Source organism: Neovison vison, chromosome 1 (genome assembly GCF_020171115.1).
Source record: "Neovison vison isolate M4711 chromosome 1, ASM_NN_V1, whole genome shotgun sequence".
Lineage (NCBI taxonomy): Eukaryota > Metazoa > Chordata > Mammalia > Carnivora > Mustelidae > Neogale > Neogale vison.
This window is the reverse complement of record NC_058091.1, coordinates 110,481,156-110,506,866: the sequence shown is the minus strand read 5'-3', so window position 1 is coordinate 110,506,866 and position 25,711 is coordinate 110,481,156. Positions and strand designations below refer to the sequence as shown.

At 36.6% G+C, this 25,711-nt stretch overlaps 1 protein-coding gene across 3 annotated transcripts in view; it reads right to left on the bottom strand.

Annotated features, from left to right (window-relative positions):
• ADGRB3 (adhesion G protein-coupled receptor B3) overlaps positions 1 to 25,711 on the bottom strand; it is a 731,117-nt gene that overhangs the window by 548,483 nt on the left and 156,923 nt on the right. The window lies entirely within an intron of this gene.

Sequence of the window (25,711 nt, the reverse complement as noted above, 5' to 3'; positions counted from 1 at the left end):
ATACATAGTATTAGTATTATCTGCAGCTTCTCAAATATCCAATTGCATCATGGAACTACATTCTTTTGTTTCTTAATAAGATACATATCCGGAATTTATACATAACTTCACGCATGCAACCAAAGTTTAAATAAAATGATGCAATTCTGTTGTCATTTGAGCTTATTAGTATTACCAATTCTTTTCCCAGTCCTATGATACTATGCTGACTTTTGTAAATATTTTAGAAAAACAAAGTGCAAGTTATATATATGGTCAGTCTCATTCAACACTTAAAATTTTTATAAAAACAAATAAATAGTTGAAGCCATTAAGTCATGCCTTTGTAAAATATATTATCAAATGGCAAAATGAGACTGTCAATACATGAGTACAAGAGTATTTGACTAACATTTGTATTTAAATAATAAATACATCATTTAAGATAGTTTTGAATGAATAGTGTTCATTCAATTCAATAAATACTTCAGAGTATCGTACATTGGGTCAACCATCGCAGGGTTAGAAAAATAAGTAAAGTGTAATCCCTGACTTCTTGGTGCTTACAGATGAACGGAGGATAAAATTAATGTGCAAATAAACATGGCATAAAACATGGTACTATAAATGCCCCAGGACAAGTTAAAAACAAAAAACTAGGATCTTTTATCCTAACAATCATTTATCCATTTGGTTAATATTTATAGAGCATTCACTATGACTTCATCTTCAGGTGCTTAGAATATAAAAATTAAATTAAAAATGAAAAAAATCCTCACCTTAATGAAGTACATATTTTTATGGGTATATAAAATTTATATCCCAGTCAAGTAATTAGAAAGGGAATCCTGGGAAGGGAGTCTAGAACAAGAGATCAGGCCTCTAAAGGACAGCTCCACACTCTTTACTGTCTTTCTTATTCTCAGTACTGCCCACAATATATGTGACTATTTGGGCATCATCCGTGTCTTTGTCTCAACTCTAAGAGACAATACACTGTGGTCTTTGTTTTGTTCTAGCATTCTATTCCCAATATCCAAAACTGTGCCAGGCACACAATAAATGCTCAAAAAATTTCTGTCAAATAGGTGGACATAGGGACGCCTGGGTGGCTCAGTTGGTTAAGCAGCTGCCTTCGGCTCAGGTCATGATCTCAGCATCCTGGGATCGAGTCCCACATCGGGCTCCTTGCTCGGCAGGGAGCCTGCTTCTCCCTCTGCCTCTGCCTGCCTCTCTGTCTGCCTGTGCTCGCTCTCTCTCCCTCTCTCTCTGACAAATAAATAAATAAAATTTAAAAAAAAATAGGTGGACATAGAAATAAATAAAAGAATAGGCAACCGAACTAAAAAAGAAAGGAGGAAGAAAACAGGAAGCAAAGGCATGCGGGAGGAATGAAGGAAAAGAGGGAGAGGATTATTTTAATGAACTATTGTAATGGGAAGGAAAAAGAGTTTTATAAAGAAAGAAAAACATGGGGCGCCTGGGTGGCTCAGTGGCTTAAAGCCTCTGCCTTTGGCTCAGGTCATGATTCCAGGGTCCTGGGATCGAGCCCAGCATCGGGCTCTCTGCTCAGTGGGAATTCTGCTTCTCTTCCTCTCTCTCTCTGCCTGCCTCTCTGCCTACTTGTGATCTCTGTCTATCAAATAAATAAATAAAATCTTAAAAAAAAAAAGAAAGAAAGAAAAACATGAGCAAGATACAGAGATGTGTACAGTTGCAATAGAACTAAGTGGATTATATTAAATTAACAAGATGGAGAGTACTGGATGTAAGGTAGACCAGCCCTTCCATGGAAGGCTGTACATTCAGGTGACTGCATAAGGCAATGGAAAGGTTGGCAGAAAAATTATATGATCAATGTGAATATTTCATAACTCTATCCTAGAAGAGTTATAGATGGGTTGGGGCAAGAAAAGAGATGATATGAGCTTACAATAGCTCAGGTTAACATAAAGGTAATAAAAGTTGGATAGTGATCGTGGAGGGAAAAAGTACATAGTGACTTTGAAAAGAAGTCATGAAGGAAAATTCCATAGCCCAAAACAAACAAGAAGCAAAAGGGAAGGAGAAAGTGAGGTTTTGCTTTATAATTTCAGAGCTGATATTTATTAACAGAAAAAGAAAGAAGAAATAAATTTCCATGGGCAATGAGTTTTGCCTTGGGACCAGTGGTACCTCCAGGCGGAAAAACCCAAGAGCAGCTGCATATATATGCAAGATGTCAGCTACTACCTATAGAGCTTTGAGAGTCAAGGCCCTTGAGGTTGCTGGCATAAACTCAATTTATGAGAGTGAATGAATATGCCAAAGAGAGTTATAGAAGGAGCACTCTTCTAAGGGTGCAATGTAGTTCCAGACAGAAGAAAGTGGGCTAATAAGGAAGACAAGGAGGGGAGGGTGCACACAGGATGTGCAGAGGAGTTCCAAGGAGCATGTATAGTGGAGAAAGCACCAGAGTGCAGGAATTGAGGAGGGGAGAGGTGAAAAATGGTCAGGCAGTTAGATGGTCATTGCAATGGGAACCAGCAGTTTTAACGGAGTGAAATGGTTGGAAGCCAGATTTTTAAAGGGGTGCGTGAGTGCCATGGGGAGCATATCCAACCGGCAATGCGCAGCTGGTTACCAGTGAAGGTAGGTGTGTTCCACTGCTTTCAGATATAAAGGTGAGAAATATGAAAGAAGTCTTTTTCTATTGCAGGCTGGCTAATTTCCTTAGCAGAATAAACAATATTCCACTACTTCCATCATCATTGCTACAACAGATGACAGCTGTGAAATTTCTAGATAAAGAAGCATCTGCCATGTGCACTGTTCCTTTTAAGTCAAATGTTTTATATACTGAAACATGTACTTATCAATCTTTTATAGAAACACCGTAGATTTCCTTGAAATTTCTCTCTCCTCAGAGAGTTGGCTTTCTTTAAGAATTTGAAAGAAAGAAAGTCTGGAAGATTAAATAAAGAATGGAGAGGCTTTCTTGTCCTTAAATTTTCTGAATTTCAAATTTTTGTATTAGCGAAATATCATAACATTTCTTGGGTCCATCTGCCTGAGGCTAAGAAGACTTAATAGTTCATTCTGGAACGGCAGATAATTAGAGCTGCAAGTGATAAATAATTAAACCTGTATCTTTATGGGAGAAAAATGAGGTCCAAAAAAGTTTTGAGAGCCAAGATTACATAGCTGGTGGGACAGAGCCAACACGGGAGTCTTTTCCTCCTTTCCAGTAAAGCTTCCACATTAGTTATGCCACTGACTCTAAGTTAAAATCTCCCCCTTTTACTGTGGATTCATTTCTCCAACAGTGCTTTCACACATTGCAACACCTTGGATGGGACCCTGGGAAAGGAAAGAGGAGGGAGAAGGGACTTGAGGATCTGCTGTGGGCCAGGCACGCTGCTGGATGCTTATCAGTCCCGGGCTCCTTCCATCCTCACTAAAGGAGGTGGGCACGGAGCTTCCCGTTCTGCATGAAGGTGTCGTAACACTAAAGGTCTGAGCCAACAAACTGTATGTAATTTCCAAGTCTGTGCTCCTTTCCCATCCAGACTGCAAAGGTAGTGGGCGGAGGGAGCGGCTGAACGCCATGCTTTTGGTTTGCATTTTTGCCTCCCCTGGACCCTCTGGTCTGTGAGCCTCTCACCTAACATAACAAAGGAGGAGGAACTGGTCCCGGTTACAAAAAGCTATTCTATTCCCTCAGATTGGCTGCTTTAGAAAGGAAAATGAGGAAGAGAGAGAAGAATTCGGTTACTCATTTTCTATCTCCTTTCAACTCCAGCCAAGGACACAATCAGGACACTACACATTTAAACGACCAGCACAACTGTTATTTTACAGTAATGAGCAGGCACATGACAACAAAAACCGTGAAACCAGATCATGTTTATTCCTCAAAGTTCTCTCCTACAACTTTCCTGCATGGATCATAATCACTCTTTTTAGTTGCCTCTCTGCTGCTCAAATGCATTTGGCTTGAAAATCAGCATGAAATACAATCACAGCTACAATTTATTTAGGACTTCCCATGGAAGCCAGGCATTATCCCAGATACTATACAAACATTTTTGCCAAAACTTATAACCACCTTAAGGATTATGAGAAGGCCCATTTTATAGAATCATTTGGGATGTTGCTGGACGTTGCACTAAGCATTGCTTACATGCAGTGTTTGTAATGCTTTAACTAGTAAGTACTCTCCTAACATTCTAGTAGCATTTCTACATTAAAGGGGCTTTTTATACTGTACAGGGGCACCAGCTGGAAAAGAGTATTCAGACATGGGGAGGCAGTGGTGGGTAGCTAGCTAGAGGAATAAAACCAATGCTTAAAGGGAAGGGATGTGAAATAGAGTCACAAATTTCACACATACAAAAACAAATAGAATAAGTACCTTTTCATCATTAATTACCTCTCCATTGAATAATCCCTTGACTGTTGGCATTTATCTCAGTTACTGAAATACTGAGATACTGACACTAGATACTAAGTTTTTCTTCTACTCATTCATTCAACAAATAGGTATAAAATGCCAGCCGTGGCCAAGCACATGGCACTGCTATTGGGTTAGCTTCTAAGGAATACAGAGGTAAGTAAAACAGATGTTCTACATTCAGAAATTGTAGTCGAGCAGGGAAGAAAGGCATGCAATACCGACAGGTACAAGATCTAGGGTGTCGTGGAGATGAAAACCAAGGCTTATCTTCACAAGTCTCTTTGGGCTAGGAAATTTTCTCTACATATTTCCCAAATAATATTTGAGAGAATAGCATTTAGCGGTTTCATAGCAGAGTAGCGAGCTGCCAACAGGAAATTTAGAAAGACATAATGGAACGGTATCCGACAGAGCCGAGTTTTGGTGAGGCCGGGGAGTCATGAGAAGCAAAACCCAGGTCTGGGCTAAGGAGGGCAAGCGTGGTGGCGTGCAAGCCAGGGAGCGAGGCACTGGAAGGTGACTGGGATACATAATTAAAGGGACCAAAGGGAGTACCAGAACATTCAGAAATAATTCACACATTGGTTTCTGTTTGGGTCTGGTTTTTTGCCCTCTCTTCTTCTCACTAGCTGTACCTTTTGTGTGATTATATTAGTAACTTTAAGGCAAAGTGAGTAGAACACAACTGAACCTTTCATGCAGTAGAAAAGTTGGCTTGAGAGCCATAAACATTGAGAGGAAAATAAATAACACATTTATTTCATAAATAAGAATTTGCAAACCAAACTAATTAGAGAAAGGAGAAAAAAGCTTTCCTCTTTAATCTGGTTGTCATTAATACTGTAGGAATTATTTTTGAACTCCTGTAGAGCTAATTACAAATCAATTTTCTATAATTAGATATTAATACTCTGTTATGTTTTCTAATAACTCTCCATTTAACAGTGTCATAACTCAGTACAGATTCTTAATCATTATCATGCTAATAAATAATCATAACTTTTATTCCAATAAGCATTGGCTATTTGTTCTAAACTAAATATTTCTAGGTTTATTTCAGATTTAATACATCTCAGTATTAATGAGTACCTAAATTGGTTATTCAGAGTCAATTTAGTTTTCAAATTTAAAATCAATGACATAACATTGTTTTCCTCACATATAATATCAACTGATGTTTTATACTTTTAAATGGAAGCTTTTGTTCACTGTATTTAATTTTATTTGATCTTTTATTTTATTCTATTCTTTTTCCAGGGATGGATCTTTGATTGATTTCTCTGGGACCTTTCAAAACTAAAAACAGAAGAAAGGATGCTGGAAGGCTTCCTCCCCATATCTGCCCACATTATCAAAGATTTTCTTTCAAGATATACAGTTTTATAATAATCAGATTAAAACTAAAGCACATAAGCTCCAACAAATAGAAAAGAAAGCTGAAAAACATGAATGGATCTGATTTTTAAAGGCTTCTTAATTTTATTAGATAAATAACATCAAAAGGCAATTTTCTCCTGTTATCATATTCTTTTTCAAAAATATTTTGTTCTATAGTATTTTTATAGTCTAAAATTATGACATGGTGGACCACTATAATTTTAGAGAAACTACAAGATATTCTGGAAGTTCTTTATCTTGAGGAGGATAACATTTTGTAGTTGAAAAGCTTAATATTGCTCTAAAGACAGTATTTAAAATGATTTTAAGAGTCTGGTGAATAAATCTATCAAGTTCAGTATGACAAATATATGCATTATTACATATTGTGTCAGAATTTAGCACGGACATAATCAAATTATTACACTGTTTTAGAAAATATGTAAAACAATGCAAATATTAAAATTTTGTGGAAGATTTCTGGTTGTATATCTTTAACACATCTATTTTTTTGCAATTATATGTGCAAAATGTGTAAGACATGTGAGTTTTTTCCTTTGGCTGAATTTCAGAATTCAGGAAGAGTTTTCATGGACCTACTATATCAAACAGGGACCATACACATACACATAGATATATAGGTATTCATGGTAATCAAATCAGTCATATGTGGGTATTCTGAAAGATGAATGTTTAGTATTAAAAGTATTTCTGGGTTAGTAAATGCAATACCTAAGAAACTAAATATTTTCTTTAGGAAACTGATAAGGGTATCCTAAATCAATAAAATTACAGAGAATGCTGTTTTACTTCTTTCTGAAATATTAGACAAGTTCAGTTTACTTTGATAAATGTAGCCTGTTGGCTAATTAAAGCAATGCTCTAATGACCTGATACAAAGATATACAACTAAGTAAGGCCCATGTGCTGAGATTCAGTATTTAGCGTGTGACTACCATAAACAAAGGAAAAGATTAAGAACTGAAATTTAAGTTCTGACTCAAATTGTATTGAATACTCAGAGCGGCTGAACAAAGGGGCCTAAGGATAGGCTAACAGATGTGAACAAAACACTCCGTTATTCATGGCAAGTCCAATTCTTTTCACTGTCTGGCTCCTGCATGCTCTAAGTTAATAGGAGCGTACATACCTGCTATATGGTATTATCAGGTCCAGTATCTGATACGTTTGGAAGCCTGTTTGTACCTGTGACTATCTGACATATTTAGCTGATGCTATACCAAGCACAATTTAGCCCAGTGATTAGAGAAGTAGTGTGCTATACTGAGCATGCTAAGAACATTTAGATTCCCTGGACTCAATTCTAAAAGAACCCCTATGCAGCAATCTTTGTCCATTGTCTTGTGGGAGCAACATTCACAATTAAGCACCTAATAAACGACTGTGATGAGAATAAGCCTCATTGTATTATACAGGCCACTGTCTTGTACAATCATTCCCAAAGGAACTGTTCCCATTAGGCAAGGCACAAAGGATAAATAACTATGACAGTGCTACTATTATTTATAAGTACCGTTAAAGTTCTTAAAATTCTTCTACTACCATTGGCAATTAGTAAAATCATCCAATATACAAAAGTATTTAAACTCTCTGAAACACACATATTTACAAAGTAGATATTCTTTTTTAAAAGTGAAATCAGTAATAAGAATTAAGATAGAATTATGCTACCCTCAAGCATAGTTAATAATGTAAATACTTCTATTATCTATAAGCTTTCTGCCACCCACAGGATAAATGTCAAGCTTTGCTAGTCTGGTATTTATGAGTCTTTTTAACTGGGTCCCAACCAGCTAGATGGTAGTATATACCACTACCCATGTGAGGTTTCAGCAAAAGCAAGATGAGTCTCCTAATTTACTCAGCGTCTCCAAAAACCACTTTACACATTGCAAGCTCATACTTTTGCTCATGCCTTGCCTTTCCCTCTGCACCTCTTGCATCTGCTCAAACCCCACAAGCCATAAAAGTACTGGCCAAATCTTTCTCACTTTCCCATTATAATCTTTATCTACTACAACTAAAAATGATCTCTTCCTAACTACACTCATATTCCCTGACTCGATCACTCAAGGAATATTTATGTATTTAATAATACGCCTGTTTTTTGTGTGTCTATCTACCATCACCTATCTCTATAGCTATATTATATCACATTTATGCCATTGCATAGAGAAAAGTGCCTTGTCCATGCTGATGCTCTGACGAAAGCGCCCTGTCCATTCTGATGTGAAGCAACTGTTTTTAAAAAAATGGATTGATTTGTCATGATGATAAGGCCAATACCAAAGATAATAATAATCATGAAACACAAATTCTAGTTAGATCCATACCATAGAGGTTTATGCCATATATGAACTTAGGTAATTTTCTTTTTTCATATATAGATGTAGAAAACTCAACAGGATTCCAGTACATATAAAATGCAAGAGTCTAGGAATTAAAATTATCCCAGATTATTATCAAATTAAAAAACATAGTTCAAATGAATGGAAACAGATATGTGTTAAGTTGATATCAAGGTAGAGCACAGTAGTATATTCAGGCATTAACTAGCTATTGACCATGTGAGGTTAAATGGAGTTTTTTTTTTTTTCCAATTTTGGAAGATATCTTTATATTTAAAATAGTCCTCATAAAAAGCAAAGGGCAAGGAACTATAGAATGAATCCACATTGTTATTTTTATCAAATAATTTTAAAAATATAGTTAAAATTCCTAAAGCAGATGTGTTGAAAAGCACCTTTAAAAATATCATTTTAGGGGCACCTGGGTGTCTCAGTAGGTTAAGCCTCTGCCTTCAGCTTACGTCATGATCTCAGGGTCCTAGAATGGAGCCCCTCATCGGGCTCTCTACTCAGTGGGGAGCCTGCTTCCCCACCTCTCTCTGCCTAACTGCGATCTCTGTCTGTCAAATAAATAAATAAAATCTTAAAAAAAATCATTTTATTAATTTGTTTTCTAACTACTCACTACCAGTTTAGAGAAAAATACTGCTATTCTTTCTTTTTTATCTGACCCTTTTACCAGTGTCTGTTTCCTTTCTACTTCTAAAGATACTTTCATAATCCCTTCTTTTATTGTTCTTACTCTACCTATTTAATTTCTGTCCCAAACATGCTCCATATTTAGACTCTTCTCATAATATTTTTCTAATTATCTTTCCTAATATTCTTTCACTTAACTTCATTGTGATCTTATCATTGTCTATCTCATCACTATGCATTGTATTTTTCGAAAGGTTTTTATTTATTTGACACTGAGATAGAGAGCACAAGTAGGCAGGGCAGCAGGCAGAGGGAGAGGGAGAAGCAGGCTCTCTGCGGAGCAGGGAGCCTGATGTGGGGCTCGATTCCAGGACTGGGATCATGACCCGAGCTGAGGAAAGCAGCTTAACTGACTGAGTCACCCAGGCACCCTGCACTGTTTTTCTTATCCCCTTGCATGTATTGTGCAACCAGAGAAAACATTCAAAATCATCTATCGCAAACCACTTCTCAAAGGAGAAAAGTGAAGCCTGGAAAGACGGGTGGACCTCTTCTGAGTCAAAGTGTGAGTGACAGTGGCAACTGCACAGGAAGTCTCCTGACTTCCACTAAACTTCATCATGTGGCCACTCAGCCTCAAAAATCTACAACTCAGTCGTTTTTGGATAAGCATCTACTTCATACGAGGCCACGTCCATGGTAAGTAACTAAAGGTCTTATCATTATTGTAGTGTTCATGGCAATGATCGTCAATGGGCTGGGGTTGGTGATTACTCCTCAGAGGTATCACAGTCTCCCAACACAGCCTAAATTACTGACTAGGAGTAAGATGGCTGTTGGTCACTAATCTCTTAAGTGATTTTCCATTTATGCTTTTCATAATAACAATAATAACAGAATGAACATGAAATTGGTGCAGTACCAGAAAATATTTAAATATTAACATCTTTGGGTACCTATGAGAAAGCTAAAACTTCTAACACATATGGTATAACCAGGCACCCACAAAATTCTCTTACTCCAAAGCTTAGAGCACTTTTGCAGAAAAAATAAAAATGAACTTTTCACTAAATAATATATGCTAAAATATGTATTTTTTGACATTAAATTTTCAAAGCTTTGAAAAGAATTGTCTTGATTTGCATAATATCCTTGTGTTGCAATTCAACTTCAAACATTAGAGGGAAAAGAGGCAGAGATTAATATGTTTTTAACACAGATTAAAATGTACCTGTCAAAAAGAGCTCCATAGGAAATGTGTTTTTTCATTAATAATCAATATTTTCAACACTGATATTGGTAATTTTTTTTAATGAAGGAAATCCAAAATTAGTATTTGACTTTTGGGACTGTGAATTCATCTCTTGCTTTTTTATGCTAATTTTTTCTTAAATGAGAAAATGTATTTAAATTAATTTTTAATTTTACTTTATTTTTTTTAAAGATTCTATTTATTTATTTGACAGAGAGAGATCACAAGTAGGCAGAGAGGCAGGCAGAGAGAGAGAGAGAGGAGGAGGAAGCAGGCTCCCTGCTGAGCAGAGAGCCCGATGCGGGACTCGATCCCAGGACCCTGAGATCATGACCTGAGCCGAAGGCAGCGGCCTAACCCACTGAGGCACCCAGGCGCCCTTGTATTTAAATTATATAAATAGAGAAATAGGGTTATACTCTCAGAAGTCATAATTAAAATATGCCCCCAAATGTATTTTTTTTAATTTAAGGAAAATCACTACTAACAATGATCAAGCACCAACCATTACCTATTATTCAGATTGCATATAGGTATTTGCCTGAACAAAATTTGTTTCAACATCAATAGATTGATAGCAAATATGGTGGCATGCAAACAGTGTTGGTATTCAAATTCGTAAAATAATTTTATGCTTCAGAAATTCAGAGAGAGGCTATACCTACACAGCTTAATTTTTGTGGTACTTAAACATTAGTTACTAAACTCATCATGTAGATTCTCTTAAAATAAAATCACTCTGTAAGTAAAAAGTCACCTTATCCTAAAATTCTCCGGCTGGCGTTTTAAGAATGCACCTTCAAAAAGTAGTGAACAGAACAGGGTACGTAAGTCTGTAGTGTTTCTGCTTCCCAGTGGATTTCCCATAAAAAGTTTATTTTCTTAAGAGTGTTCAGTGTTCTACACTCTTCTTAATGCTTAAGGACAAGCCATTATATATTAATAAAATTTCTAAGCCAATATAAATTTTTTTCAATCAGGCCATAGGTCAGAATTTTCAATTAACTTTACATTTTAATTCAATAGATTGCAAACTTCAGTGGCAAGAAGATCATTTCTCGGGTGCTCATGAAAAATACAGATCCTTGAGCCTTAACCAAAGGAATCTGTGTTAGCAGATATGGAGTAGCATAGGAGAAGCTCGACTTTTAACAAATTCCTTCCAGGTTAACTCCTTCCAGGTTGTCTTCAGAACACACTTGGAAAAATCCTGTTTTAATTAGTTCTCTGATAGCAACTACCTATGCAAGGACCTTCTGTTATTCGCTAAGCATTCATTGTATTTCTTTCTTCCCTTTGTCTCCTTTCCATCTCTTCTTTTTCATCTTTCCCTTTCTCCCCCTCCTTCCCGATGATAGTCTCCATTGAATAGATACAAAGTGTACTTTATATGAGTTATCTTGTATAGTATCTCTTGGATGTTAATGTATGCTGAGAGATACCATAATGTATACATGATTATGACATCTGAAAACTACCTTTGATATTCCATTTCATCCATTCATAGCACAAATTACTTAGGTGCAAAATAAAGACTGTTTGGAGGATAAAAAAGATACAATCTGGATAGTATTGAAAATGAACTAGATTGAAAAACAAAACAAAAACCCTTAAATGTACCTGCTAGTTAGAACTAGCAAATGGAAGGTCTTGAAATGTGAGGCATTTTTCTCTGACCAGAGCGTACTGGTAATAAGCCTGTCAGACTGAGAACCGTTCCAGTAACATTATCTGGACTAAAAGCCAAAACTCTACTTTGTATCCAGTTGACAAGGTGATAAATGACATCAACAAAACAAGCACTTCTCCCTTTGATTGTACTTCTGACACCACTAAATGTCAGGTCAGAAACTACCATACTAGAAACCACAGAGCCTGATTTAATTTTATTTGGCTTTATTTTTCCAAGGATAAAAAAAAAAAATTAGATTCATCTGGCCTTGAAATATTCTTATTGAACTAATTTTACAAATATTTTAGAGCTTTCTTAAAAGCACAACTAAGTTATTGTGACTAGATATTAAAGTCAGGAAAAGCAAATGGGAAGTAGCATACTTAATAAATGTTTTCAGAACTCTCCATCCACAAATCTCAACTATTAACTAATGATAAATTTAACCACTGAGTTGTTCTCAGTGGTTGCACTTATAAAGTGGCACATTATTCCTTAGAAAAAAACTCTAGTTGGTTTTCTTAATGTTTCACAGATTTCTGAAACTTCACTTAAGTAAATTCCACATAAACCTTTTTTAAATGCTATAATCTGAAAGAATTCTGTCTACAAGCTACTTAAAATACGGATGCTGCTGCCTGTGTATCATTATCACATTGTCTCTACTTTTATTTTGAGATTTATGATAAAGTGACAGAATAAACCACTAGTCACTGCCATGTTAAGATAAATTAATGACCATTTTAATATGCTATGAAAGGTACATTTTCAAAATAACCATTGTCTCAAATTGTTTATAACTAAAACTGTTTTATTTGAGATAATTTATAATGGGTTTAAGCAAATTCGTAACTTATGCTAAAGAGCTGGATTTTTTGTTTTGTTTTGTTTTTCTTTGTTTTGTTGTTGTTGTTGTTTATTTGTTTTACTGAGATACCACCTCATACCTGTCAGAATGGCAAAAATCAAAAACACAGGAAACAACAGGTATTGGCGAGGATACGGACAAAGGGGAACCATCCTGCACTTTTAGTGGGAATGCAAATTGGAGCAGTGTAGATGTTCCTCAAAAAGTTCAAAACAGACTTGCCCTACCATCCAGCAACTGCACTACGAGATATTCACCCAAAGAATACAAAAACACTAATTTGAAGGGGTACATGCACCCCAAAGTTTATAGTAGCATTATCAACCATAGCCAAATTATGGAAAGAGCCCAAATGTCCATTGACTGATGAGTGGATAAGGAAGATGAGATACACATGCACACACACACACACACACACGCACCATGGAATATTAATCATCCATAAAAAAGAATGGAATCTTGCCCTTTGCAATGATGTGGATGGGAACTAGAGAGTTTTATGCTAAGTGGTATAAGTCAAAGAAAATACATACGATTTCACTTGTATGTGGAATTTAAGAGAAAAAAAAAAATGATCATAGGCGAAGGAAAGAGACCAACCAAGAAACAGACTCTTAACAATAGAGAACAAACTTAGGGTTACCAGAAGAGAGCCGGGTAAGGAAATGGGCTAAATAGGATAAAGGAGGGCACTTGTTACGATGATCTTGTTGTGTGTGCGTTGAATCAATAATCACAAAAAACTGATCACCTGTAACTAATATTACACTGTATGTTAAGTGGAATTAAAAAAAAAAAAACTTAAAAAAGAAAAAAAGTTTAAAAAAATGTTCAAATAGGCTAAGTCGTGTTACATCACTGCTGTTAGGAGTATAACTCCGCATAATCTTTTTTAATGTTCAGTCAACACATATCAGCCTTAAAAATATGCACCCCTTCGACATCATTTTAGAAATTTATTCTGGGTAACTAAAAAGGCAACATTCGTAGTGACAGAAGTGCTCACCATAGCACTGCAATGAATTAAATACATTCTAAAAGTGCAAAAGTAGGGGTCTACTTTAAAACTATGGTATATTTCAGGAATGCTCAGTGGCTCAGTCGGTTAAGTGTCTGACTCTGGATTTCAGCTCAGGTCATGATCTCAGCACAATGGGATCCATCCCTGCATCAGGCTCTGCACTCAGCACAGAGTCTGCCTGTCCCTCTCCTTCTGCTCTTTCCCCTGCTCTCTCTCTCTCTCTCTAAAATAAATGAATAAAATCTTAAAAAAAAACAACTATGATATATTCCAAGAAGAAAATACTATACAGATAATTCTGACTCATAGAAGTGAAGACTGGTCAAAATGTACTATTATAAAATGTCTGATTATAATTTGTGTACTCTTATTATGCATTATGTGGTCACATTTTTAAAAATATACACATAACGGATTTATACGCATGTTTGTATAAATAGAAAGGAAGATAGATATTTAAAATATTCAAAATACATTCTAATATGTTAACAGTTATTATGTCTGGGAAATGGAATTATAAGTACTTTTCTTTTTAATTCAGGCTGTTTGCTGATTTATAGCTCTGCTATAAACATGAGTATTTTGTAAATAAACAATATTGAGAGTATTGTGTAAATTTTAAAATACCAAATCTCTAGAGTGTAATATCACAATTAAAATAAAGATTTAAAAAGATTTTAGCAACATAAACAATTCTGTTTGGAAAAATGTGAATATATAAAATTGTATACCTGCTAAGAGTCCAAATTTAGATATAAAAGCTATCTAGAATGGAACAAAGGACATTGATCCTAATGATTTAGTACTAGGTTCTGGAATTGAGTTTTTTTATTTTTAACCTTTTAAATGTTAATACCATTATAAAGCTGTTTGAAAAAAAAAGTCTGAGTTCAAGTATGTAAATCCAAAATCATAGTTATAAATATGAAAGGACTGTCCTAATGTTTACACATTCAGTAGTTCTTTATTTCTGAACGTCTGGTATATGGGTAAGGTCATTACTGACTATAAAACTAGAATGTGGCCAGTGACTACATGAGCCTAAGTATTTAGATTGAAAGTTAACAAGTGTGATCATATGGATATTTTATTTATATTTGTGTTTAGGCAATGGCATGATGTCTATATATTTTTAAAAGGACAAAAGCAAATCCTGGGAGTTGAAAAGTAATCCATCAACACTTAATACCTTAATTACATCAGTCATAACACTGAATATGCAAACACTCTGAGAATCCTAAAACTTCACAAGAAATATCATATAATGAGTTTAAGTGTAGAAAATAACTACCATGGCATCATTATTTCATTTACAAACATCCATGATACACAACCATTGTGCTAGACTCTGACACGTAAGTTCCTTATCCAGTCACAGTAAGACACAGTCCCTGCCGACTGAACAGTATGATCTGGTTCTCCCACAGCTCAATGACCGTACCTTTTATTTCTTGCCTCAAGGCCTTCAGTGGACAAAAATTGCAGACTGTTCCTTGTGGGATGGAAGTTTAGTTCATGGATTAATATAAAATAAGATGGAATTTTCCCCATACAAGCCTTTCTTAAACATTTAATTGCACTCATTAGTGGGAAGGAGTTCAAGAAAGTAAATAAAGTAAAATCAGACTGAGGAAAGAAGCAAGCTATCAGATGAGTGATCAATAGTTTGGGGGGATTAACAATTTGTTTTTGTTTTTTTTTTTTCTTCCCTTTTTTTTTTTTTTTAAAGATTTTATGTATTTGAGAGAAAGAGAGAGAGAGCACAAGAAGTGGAGGGTCAGAGGGAGAAGCAGACTCCCTGCTAAGCAGGGAGACTGATGTAGGATTTGATCCTGGGACTCCAGGATCATGACCTGAGTCGAAGGCAGTCGCTTAACTAACTGAGTCATCCAGGCACCCCAGAGATTAACAATTTGTAAAATGTTCATACTCTATCTTATTGAGTGTGCATTCAGAGTATTGACTCATTTTAAGGTGACAGTTTTTCAGAACCGTGGTCTACATACTAAAATAGAAGGAGAAATCAGAAAAGTCAGAAAAGACAAGTCATTTAAGGTAAAAAAAAAAAACAAAAAAAAACAAGAACTACAGCTAGTATTAATTGAATTGGAATGATTTAGCATGCAAAATAAACATTGAGAATATGCTTTAAAATATTGATTTAAATTTTGTTATAGTAATTATGAAGATAAATAATTTCCCCTAATTACTGCAAATTTACCATTTAAATTGCAGAGAAACTATTTTTAATTCAATTTCTGTCATTAATTCCTTTTATGGAGGCAGGTCAAATGAAGAAATATTATAAAATTCCCCTCACCAAAAGCTTTGATGGAGGAAAGACTATCATCAAATAAATCAATACTTAGTGGTCATTTACACTGTACTAAGCACAGTGAATGCAAAGATTAATATAGACCCTAAACTAACTGAGGGAATTGTATATAACTGAGGGAATTTTATAATGGAAAACAGAAAAAGTTTTCAAAATACTTCTAATATATAGTATATTATTACTACAAATTGTAGTTCACATATATTGTGCTAAGGCAACATGGAGACAGTTACTAATTTTCCATGTAATAATCTGAGGAAGCAAGTGACACAGTGGGAATGACATTTGGGAGATAATTTGCAAGACAGGCATGACTTTATCAAGTTGAAGAGTGTGAACAACCTTCTAGACAGAAAGTAACAGCATAGTCCAAGGCCTGAAGGTATGAATGTATGTGATATTTTGGAGACCTTCTGGTGTGGCTACTAAAAAGTTTGTATGAAAAATAGCTAACAGACACATGAAAAAATGTTCATCATCATTAGCCATCAGGGAAATTTAAATCAAAACCACACTGAGATACTACCTTACACGAGTTAGAATGGCCAAAATTAACAGGACAAGAAACAACAAGTGATGGAGAGGATGTGGAGAAAGGGGAACCTACTGACACTGTTGGTGGGAATGCAAGTTGGTGCAGTCACTTTGGAAACAGGTTGGAGATTCCTTAAGAAATTAAAAATAGAGCTACCCTATGACCTTGCAATTGCACTACTGGGTATTTACCCCAAAGATGTAGATGTAGTGAAAAGAAGGGGCACCTGTACCCCAATGTTCATAGCAGCTATGGCCACAGTCGCCAAACCATGGAAAGAGCCAAGATGCCCTTCAGCAGACGAAGGGATAAAGAAGATGTGGTCCACATATACAATGGAATATTATGCCTCCATCAGAAAGGATGAATACCCAACTTTTGTATCAGCATGGACGGAACTAGAAGAGATTATGCTGAGTGAAATAAGTCAAGTAGAGAGAGTCAGTTCTCATATGGTTTCACTTTTGAAGCATAAAGAATAACATGGAGGACATTAGGAGAAGGAAAGGGAAAGTGAAATGGAGTAAATTGCAGGGTGAGATGAAGCATGAGAGACCGTGGACTCTGAGAAACAAACTGAGGGTTTTGGAGGGGAAGGGGGTCGGGGGTTAGGTGAGCCTAATGGTGGGTATTAAGGAGGGCATGTGCATAAACAATGAATCTGAGAACACTGAAAATAAAATAAATTCTTAAAAAGTTTGTATGAAAGTTGGATTGTATTAAGATTGGGAAAGACCATGAAGTTTATCATGTAGGTAATGAGGAACCCCTGATGAGATTTCATGAAGGGCATGAATTATCAGACCCTGCCAACTAGAACCTTAGCTCCTAAAACACATGGAAAAAAGTCAGAAATAGGAGAGGATACTGGAAGATCCATCCCCTTAAAAGCAATAGTTGTCAGTATTTCATGAAAGAACAGTGCTTGACAGTACTGAATGGTGGAGAACAGTGAAAATGAGAACAAAGGAGCGCTGGTGTGGGCTTCAGCACCATCTCAGTGGGGCCGTGGAAGTAAAAACCTGAGTACACGGAACTGAAGAAGAAACAGAAGCAAGGTGAAGTCGTGTGTATCAATTACCATTTCCAAAAATTTGCTCATCAAATAAAAAACATGCAATGAGTAATGTGGCAGTTGTTTGAGAAAGAGGCAGAAATCCTGAAAGACACTGTTGTTTAAAATAAACAAGAGAAAAAAAAGATGCAGAAATCCTGAAAGACACTGTTGTTTAAAATAAACAAGAGAAAAAAAACAAGGGTTCTGTAGGATGATAGGAAGGAGACTGGAAAAGAAGCTATCGAAGGTATGAGACAGAAATATGGCAAAATCCCAGGTGAGGAAAGGAAAGCAACTGAGAACACAGGTGTAAAATTTGGAAGGCGACACTACTTTGTGGGAGAGAGAAGCTGGAGAGGGGACATGGGGATATTTGGAGGTTGAGGGATATAATTTGGTAGAGTTCATACCCAATAACTGGTTTTTCAGTAAGTTAGTTGAATGACTGGTAACAGTAGTAGGATTGAAGGGTCGAAAATTGTAGGGAGATTTTAATTGGCTGCTTTGGGCAATGAAATATATGCCATTTTGGATAGGAAAAGGGACAGCTAAGTAGCCTGGAAGACCCTACGAAGACAGATTATGAGTTGTAGTTACCGGATTCTCAGATGAGCTGACATTTGATATGGGTCATTAAGAAAGTCATAGGATTTCAATAAGTAAAGAAAGATGATAAGGGCATTTCAATAAGAGGAATAAACATAAAGGCCTAGAGAAGACTAAGAACGTGAGGTTTATAGGCAAACTAATATGGGGGCAGTTGTCTAATAAAAGGTATATGGTAGAATATTAAAAAGAAGAGAAAAAATATTATGTCTGGAAGGGCACAAGAGACACCAGTGGAAAGAGAGATTGAGAAAGATGGAGAGGACTCTGAGTACCACATAAAGAAACATGAAATTCATTCTGTGGTAAATAGGGGAAAAGGTTTTAATAAGGTGATTGAATTAGCAGAGGATTTTTAACAGGGTAACTCTGGTAGGAATGTGGAAGCCAGACTTGATTGATGGAGACTGTATTTATGTAACCATCTACCTGGAAAATCTTATTTCCAGCCATTTACACCAATAAATTCTAAAATCTCTAACATGCTTTACAAAAGCCATTGGTTTAACCAATTGACTTGATTCATTAATCAAATAATTAGTTCAATTAGATTTGTGTTTCAGCTGACAGTTGTTTCAGTAAATACACATCACTATGAATTTTTTGTTACACTAGGCAATTCTTCACAAGACTCATGAACATTCAGAAATTAAATATTACGGTTTTACATTCCCTGTTAACATTTTTTGAGTTCCCCGTCCTCTAATCAGATGTGGTCAAAACCGTTGCTTCCACATTACAAGTGAATACAATTTGAAGCTTGAAACACAAAGAAATTAACCAAACATCCTCCTACTTTTCTTTCTGCTTACATAATGTGACGCAAGTACATATTGCCATGTTTGCTTCCCATATCAAGTAGTGTTCTTGTTTCCAAGAGTACAGTAAAATTAATCCACCTACTCAATGTATTTAGACTGTATTTAATATTCAGTTACTGTGACATTTGTGTTTGTGCATGTGTGTGGGCGTGGACGCACGCCTGCGTGTCTGTTTACTTAATTGGAAAGAGAAATTGTCTGATATTTGGAGATTTGGGTACATGTCTAAGTTCTACAGAATTGAGCTTTGTGCCCTTCAATGTAATCAGTTAAATTTATTGTATTTCAATTTCTTCAAGGAAAATATAAAGGAGCTGGATTATTGGCTTTCCTTGCCTGAGGCTCTAAAATACCATTCATTTTTAAAAATCTGCTTCATTATTGTGGGCTTTCAGTGTCTTGCAAATCCTATAATCTATGTGGCAAAAGGTTCAGCTTAATCGTAGGCTGTGTCCTCTGCTGTGGTTCAGACATGTCTGAACACATTTGTCAAGCTAATGGGACAGACTGGAGAGGAGTAGATTTATGCATTCCACGTGAGTATTCTTCTTTGGCTTAACAAAGAAAGGGTGAGCACTGTGTGCTGGGTTAATAATTATTGGGGAGATCAAAAATGGAAAGGATAGGATAGAGACTTTCTTTTTGCTGAGTTTGGAATCTGTCGGAAGTCCCAAACTGAAGGAGAGTGATGCTGATAGTCTCTAAGAAAAAAGCATGACACTGAGCAGGGGAGAGAAACATTTTTGTTAGGAACAGACGTTTGATGAACCTATGCCCTGGGAACACCAGGGCAGAGGAGCGGACTTTTCCATTATACACATGGGCAACAAGCAATCAAAATAATTAAATTAATGTTATACATATTAATTAAGCCTAGACACACGGGCCAATGGAGCTGGAGAAAACTGAAATTAAATTTGGTCATGATCTCATCAGCAGCACAGACTTCTTTCTGCTTCTGTCGCAGAATGAAGTATTTATATTACACAGTTTGTGGGGTAAGTAAGTAAGCAAGCCTACTTGGCCAAAGGCATTTCTGGCTCTGAAGTCAGCTGCTTGTTCTTCCCCCTCCTCTCTCCGTTTAGACACACATCTGTCTTTGGTCCCACGACAGCTATTTTCACCCATAATGATATTCTTCCTTTTGTACAATAATTTCCTATAAACTAGTCTTGATTCATGTTTGAGCTAGTGCGAAATCAGAAGCCTGTTAATTTTTAAAACTCTGTCCTAACAATGTTCAACTTCTCTGACATGTCAGTAGTAAATGGCATAGTTGCCCATACCCTCTTTCTAGTAAAATGTTTTATTACTGAAATTCACAGCTAAGATTCTCCAAATTTCTCCCTCTCCTTCCTAGTGCTCTCCTGATTCTGATTTTTGTAGCATTTCTCCAGGCTCCGCGTTTCTCTGCCTGTTTCCATCATTTGTCCTCCTCTAATCTAGGTGATCTCAGTAAATATGCTGATGATTCCCATATGGCCTCCAGCTGGAACTCTCTCCTAACTCCAGAGGAAGATAACCAACCACACACCCAACCTCTCTATATAACTGTCCAGAAAGTATCACAAGCTAAACATACCCCAAAACGAACTCTTCATTTTCCCCTCCTCTCTAGTACCCCCCAAATTTTGCTCTCCCCATACTGTAACCGCTCAGGCCAAAAATCTAGTATTCCTCCTGGATCTTTTTCCACACATTGAACTGAATCTGTCCACATACCCATCTATCGATAGACACACTGAATCTAAACATTCCTCAACTCTTCACCCCCTCTCTAGCCCAAGACACCATGCTATCCCTCCTAAAATGCTGAGAGAACTTTCTCACTAGTCTTTCTGCCTCTACTCTTGCCTCTTGCATCCACTCTCTATGCCCAGCAGCCAGCGTGATCTTTTCCTTAAAGACACAAATCAGAACATGTCACTCTGACGGTCAAACCCTTCAGGATTTCCTTTTCAAATGGCATAAAATCCAAACTCTTCTCTACTACAAGGTCACTTCCTATCTCTCTGAAATTCACTTTTTACCCTACTCTCCACTTTGACACTCTCCATGCCACACCCAAACCACTTCTGTTTCGCAGTGTTGTTGGCCACTGCTCACTGTGCTTAGAACGTTCTTTCAGATCTTCACACAGGTGACTGCTTCGGTCTTTGCGCCAATGAAACAGCACCTTCTCCAGAGAGGCCTGTTTCTAACTGTCTTAACTAAAATAGCATCTCCAGTGCACACCCTCCTTCTACGTGCCTACCTGCTTCAGTTTTCTTAGTAGAACTTACGACTACCTGGAATTACATGGGTTTTTTTGCACATTATCTGTTTTCTCTATAAGTGTAAACAGAAAATCAGTCTGCTTTATGTTTTGTATATACAGCACCTAGAGCAATAATGACATAGAGCAAATATTCAATGGCATTTGTTAAATTAATGATTGACTATTTTCCCCCAAACCTCTTTATTGTGCATTCCCTGTCTTGGTGGGTAGTACCATTTCTTATTCTTCCTCTGCAGCATGAAATCTAGAAGTAATATGTGCCCTGTTTTCCTCACTACTGAAATCCAATGAGCCAGTGGTTTGTAGTAAGATTCTCCTTCCAAAATAATCTTCTCTTCCCTTCTCTATGGCACTGCCTTGCTGTAATGGTGTCTATGCTTGTGAGTTTGTGTGTTTCTGGTTTAACATTTTATTACCTGTGTTTGGATTTTGTAGCAATTTCCTCACTGGTCTCCCTTATCTAAATCTGGACTCCTTCCCTCTCCCTTTACCCAAAAGTATTCAATGTTTTCTATGCTGTGAGTCTGTTCAGTTATATTTCTTGCTCTAACCCCTCCACTGTCTCCCAAGAGCCCAGAGGGAGATGTCTGAGGAATCAGATGGATGTCTAAAGATTTTCACCCCTATCCCGGGCAGGACCTTACTTCCTTTCATGCTTTCATGCTGGAAATTTAAAGCCGATGGACTTAGCATTCTGGAGCCACACATGACATTTCGCCCATCAACATCTTTGCACAGAATATTCTTTCTAGTTTGAATATCCTGCTCCTATTATCTTCCTCCTCCTAAAAAACTTGCAGTTTTTAAAATGCAATTTTGAGTTTCCTTTCTCCAGGAAACTTTCGCTTAGTCTCTGGATTGAGTCTCTCTTTCTTCAGGATCATTTCTGTATTTTAACCATGCTTCCACTGTTTTACGCTGTATTCAGTGTTCCCATTCATCACCTCAAATGTTTGCCTCTCCTACTAACCTGAGAACCCTTCAGAGGCGAGAACAATGTTTTATTCATCTTCTGATCCTCTAGATGAAGACCTAGAACAGACTTGAAGCACAGAAGGCTTGTGAATACATGAATATTTGCTGAACTCAATGAAAATATACTCCCATAAACTTATGCATAGGTTAGTTGTTTTTCAGTAAACCATCCATTTTAATGAGTTTATTTTAAATTTTATTTAAACGTCTCATCCCTCGACTTGCAAAATAAGTCTGTCACTAAGAAGGGGGTAGCAGGAAGAGGTTCTTTCATTTTAAAGCACATCTTGTAGAGAACTGCTTCATACTAGAAATCAGAACAATGGGAACGTCACAGGAAGAAGGAAAGCAAGATAAGAATAGGCAAGACACATACGTACATTCATTGGTGACTGGGTAGAACCCACCAAACTGAAATGCTTCTATATGGTTTACTAATAAAGCAACTATATTACATGATTTCAACTTCCCTGCTTAATGTCTACTGTTCAACAGCATACACATACTGTTCCAGCACACACATCTGGGAAAAAAAAAAAAAATCCAGATCTGAGGAGCAGGACTTGAGGAAAGGAAGGTTGCTTTGTCTCCAGATAGTCAAAGTGAGCGGAAGAATTTGGTAGACAAGGAAGTAGAAGCCTTCAGTTCAAGTCAGTGAGGAAATTTAATAAAGTGGAGCCTCCATGCCAAGCCCTTAACCACCCCGAAGCTCCATCCTCACTTGTGTAACATGGGGAAATGATTCCTAAGGACCAAGGGCCCTGCACTCCAGTGGGGCCGGAGCACTGGCAGGTCTCCGTGCGTGTAGGCATCTCTCTGCAGATCTGCAAGTGCAGCGTTTTCTGCTTGAAACACCCTCTTTTGTCCCTGCTCCTCACTGCTGAGACTCAGATGAAAATTCTTCCCAGAAAGCTTTCCATTACTGCCCCAGGAAGCATTGACTATTTCTGCACATCGTCTGTTTTCCATAACTTAGTTGTTCATATGTCTGGCTCCTCTTACTAGACAGTGAGAGAGCGGGAGTCAGGTTGTTCTCTGTGTACCAGACTTCTGTCGTGATGTTTGACTGATGTTAGACACTTAATGCATATGTGTGGAATAAATACAGAGATGACAGGTATAAGGGATTACCACCACGGCTCATTCATTTCCACGCACTGGCTTACTTCAGCTGCTAGATGGGCCTTGGTATAGAGAAGGAGACATTTTAGTCATAGAATGTTTTCTCCAAACACAAACAAACAAACAAACACACACACACACACCTTAGGAACTTAGGGAAATAAGATATACTTCATGCCTCTGGAAATATTTTTCAAATAGCTTCTATCATTACCTGTGAGAATCTTTTCTCTTAATTTTACAAAGGAGGATATATAGCACAAATACAAATATACATAAAGGTTATGTGTTTTTGTTTTTCTTTTTTTTCTTCTACACTATATTTTCCCCACAAAGGCTACCTACAAATAGATACCTAAGAAAGCTCACCCTAGTGTCTGGCAATTCATTCTATTTTATTTCATTTACAGAAGGAATTGTGTCTACATTGTTATGAATGGGCAAAGGTATTCCCTGGACTGATTGTATCAGAAGTTATAGAAGCAAACATTTCATTTCACAGTTTTCTGAATTTGGGTCATAATAGTAGAACTGTCACCAAGACAACCTGAGACCTATGCAGTGAACCTCAAAGATGGGCCAAACATAGTCCCAGAAGATCTGTATTCATAAAGTGCTTAACTGAAGCTTTCAGACAAAATGGGAAATCCTCAGAAATCACTTGGAAAGTCTGGGAGCAGAATGAGTACAGACACTCTGGTATAAAACATATGCATCATGCTCAAAATAATGGCAAAGACAATGAGAATACATAGAATGGAGGAGTTGTCAGGCTGAATAGGATTTAGATTTGTATGAATACAAGCCTTCAAAAAAACTGAAGGAAAATTACATCTAGGCAGATTCCAGTCAATAATGCAGTATACAGAATATGCTACCAAGAGGTAAAACACAGAATGAAATATCTTGGACTGATAAGGAGGCCTACCTCAATGCCAAGTGGTATATATATGAAGTAAATATACTTATCCATTTAATTTCTTACCAGCCCATGATATGTAATTATCACTAGTACAAGTGAGAAATAATAGGCTTCAAGAAGCTTATGAAACCTGACCAAGCAGCAGAGGAAACATTGAATTCAAATCTTCCTGGCTCCAAAGCTCCTCTTTACACTTTGCACACCAGCGATTCTCAAGCACAGGTTTATTATTTACTTGGCACCCACACCAGAAGAGATTCACGAGGATGGAGCCTGAAATTCTACAAATCTAAGACTCTACGTTATAAAAAACCATTAACACACACAAAGTATAAAGTCTGCAAGCCTGTCTAGTTTACAGATGGATAAGAAAAGAAAGGAAGATAGATAAGAAAAGAAAAAGAAAAATACTGCTCTAGGAAAATAATTATTAAGAATTTTTGGACTCCGTTGGGAATTTGACGAAGGGTACAAACTTTCTCTTCAGAATGCTTTGCATTTAATTCAAGGTGTTCATGGACACCTTCAAGTTCGTTCATGAACATTTCATGTTTACTTAATACTTAAATCTTAACCTTTATCCAAGGACTTATGACAATTTTAGCTTTTAGATTCCCCATAAATATTCAACCTTTAAAAATTAAAACTTGACTGAAGAAAAATTCTGATGTTTTGATTTGAGGAAAAACATTGATTTGACCTCTAGCTAGCTAAGAGCACCTTACGATTTGCATTTTTATCACTGTATCCTTGCATCTGATTATTTTAAGAAGAAATATATAATTGCTCCTGTTTTTCATAGTAACCTTTAGCTTCTTGAATGTCTTAGCATCCCTCATTTGGGAGGAAAAAAATCTCCTTTATTTTGGACCTCTGTGTCTTTCTATACTATAGATGTTATTTCAAGACATATTTTTTGTTCCCTCCAGGATCATTTCATTTACCCAAAGCTTATAAAAGATAACTTTAACTTCGTATTTTTACCTGCCTTCTTTTGAAATGCCATTGGCTAATTACAGGATTTAGGATGTATGATTGTTAAAAGTCATGAATTTCCAATGGCATATGCATGAAAGAACAGTTAACAGTATCACTGGACACACCTGACAGTTCAGGGGCCCTGGAGTTCTAATGGCTCTACATGCCTTCACTTTCACTTTCATGAACATGTTACCAAAAATCACCCTAACTTGGCTCCACTTAGGTACCTATGGCTTTAGTCAGCATTTTATATAATCTCAAAATTAACAAAAATCATTATGGTTAAGAATAATAGAGTTTATGAAAATCTTCATAGAACTTCCCCAGGAAATCAAGAACAGTCAGTTTGAGCTACATGACTTGAAAGAGGAAATACAAGAGTCTGTCATCTTAGGACTCCAACAACGGCTGGCATTAAAACTTTTAGAATTATCTAGGCACAGTTAACAATCATATAGAGGACAAAA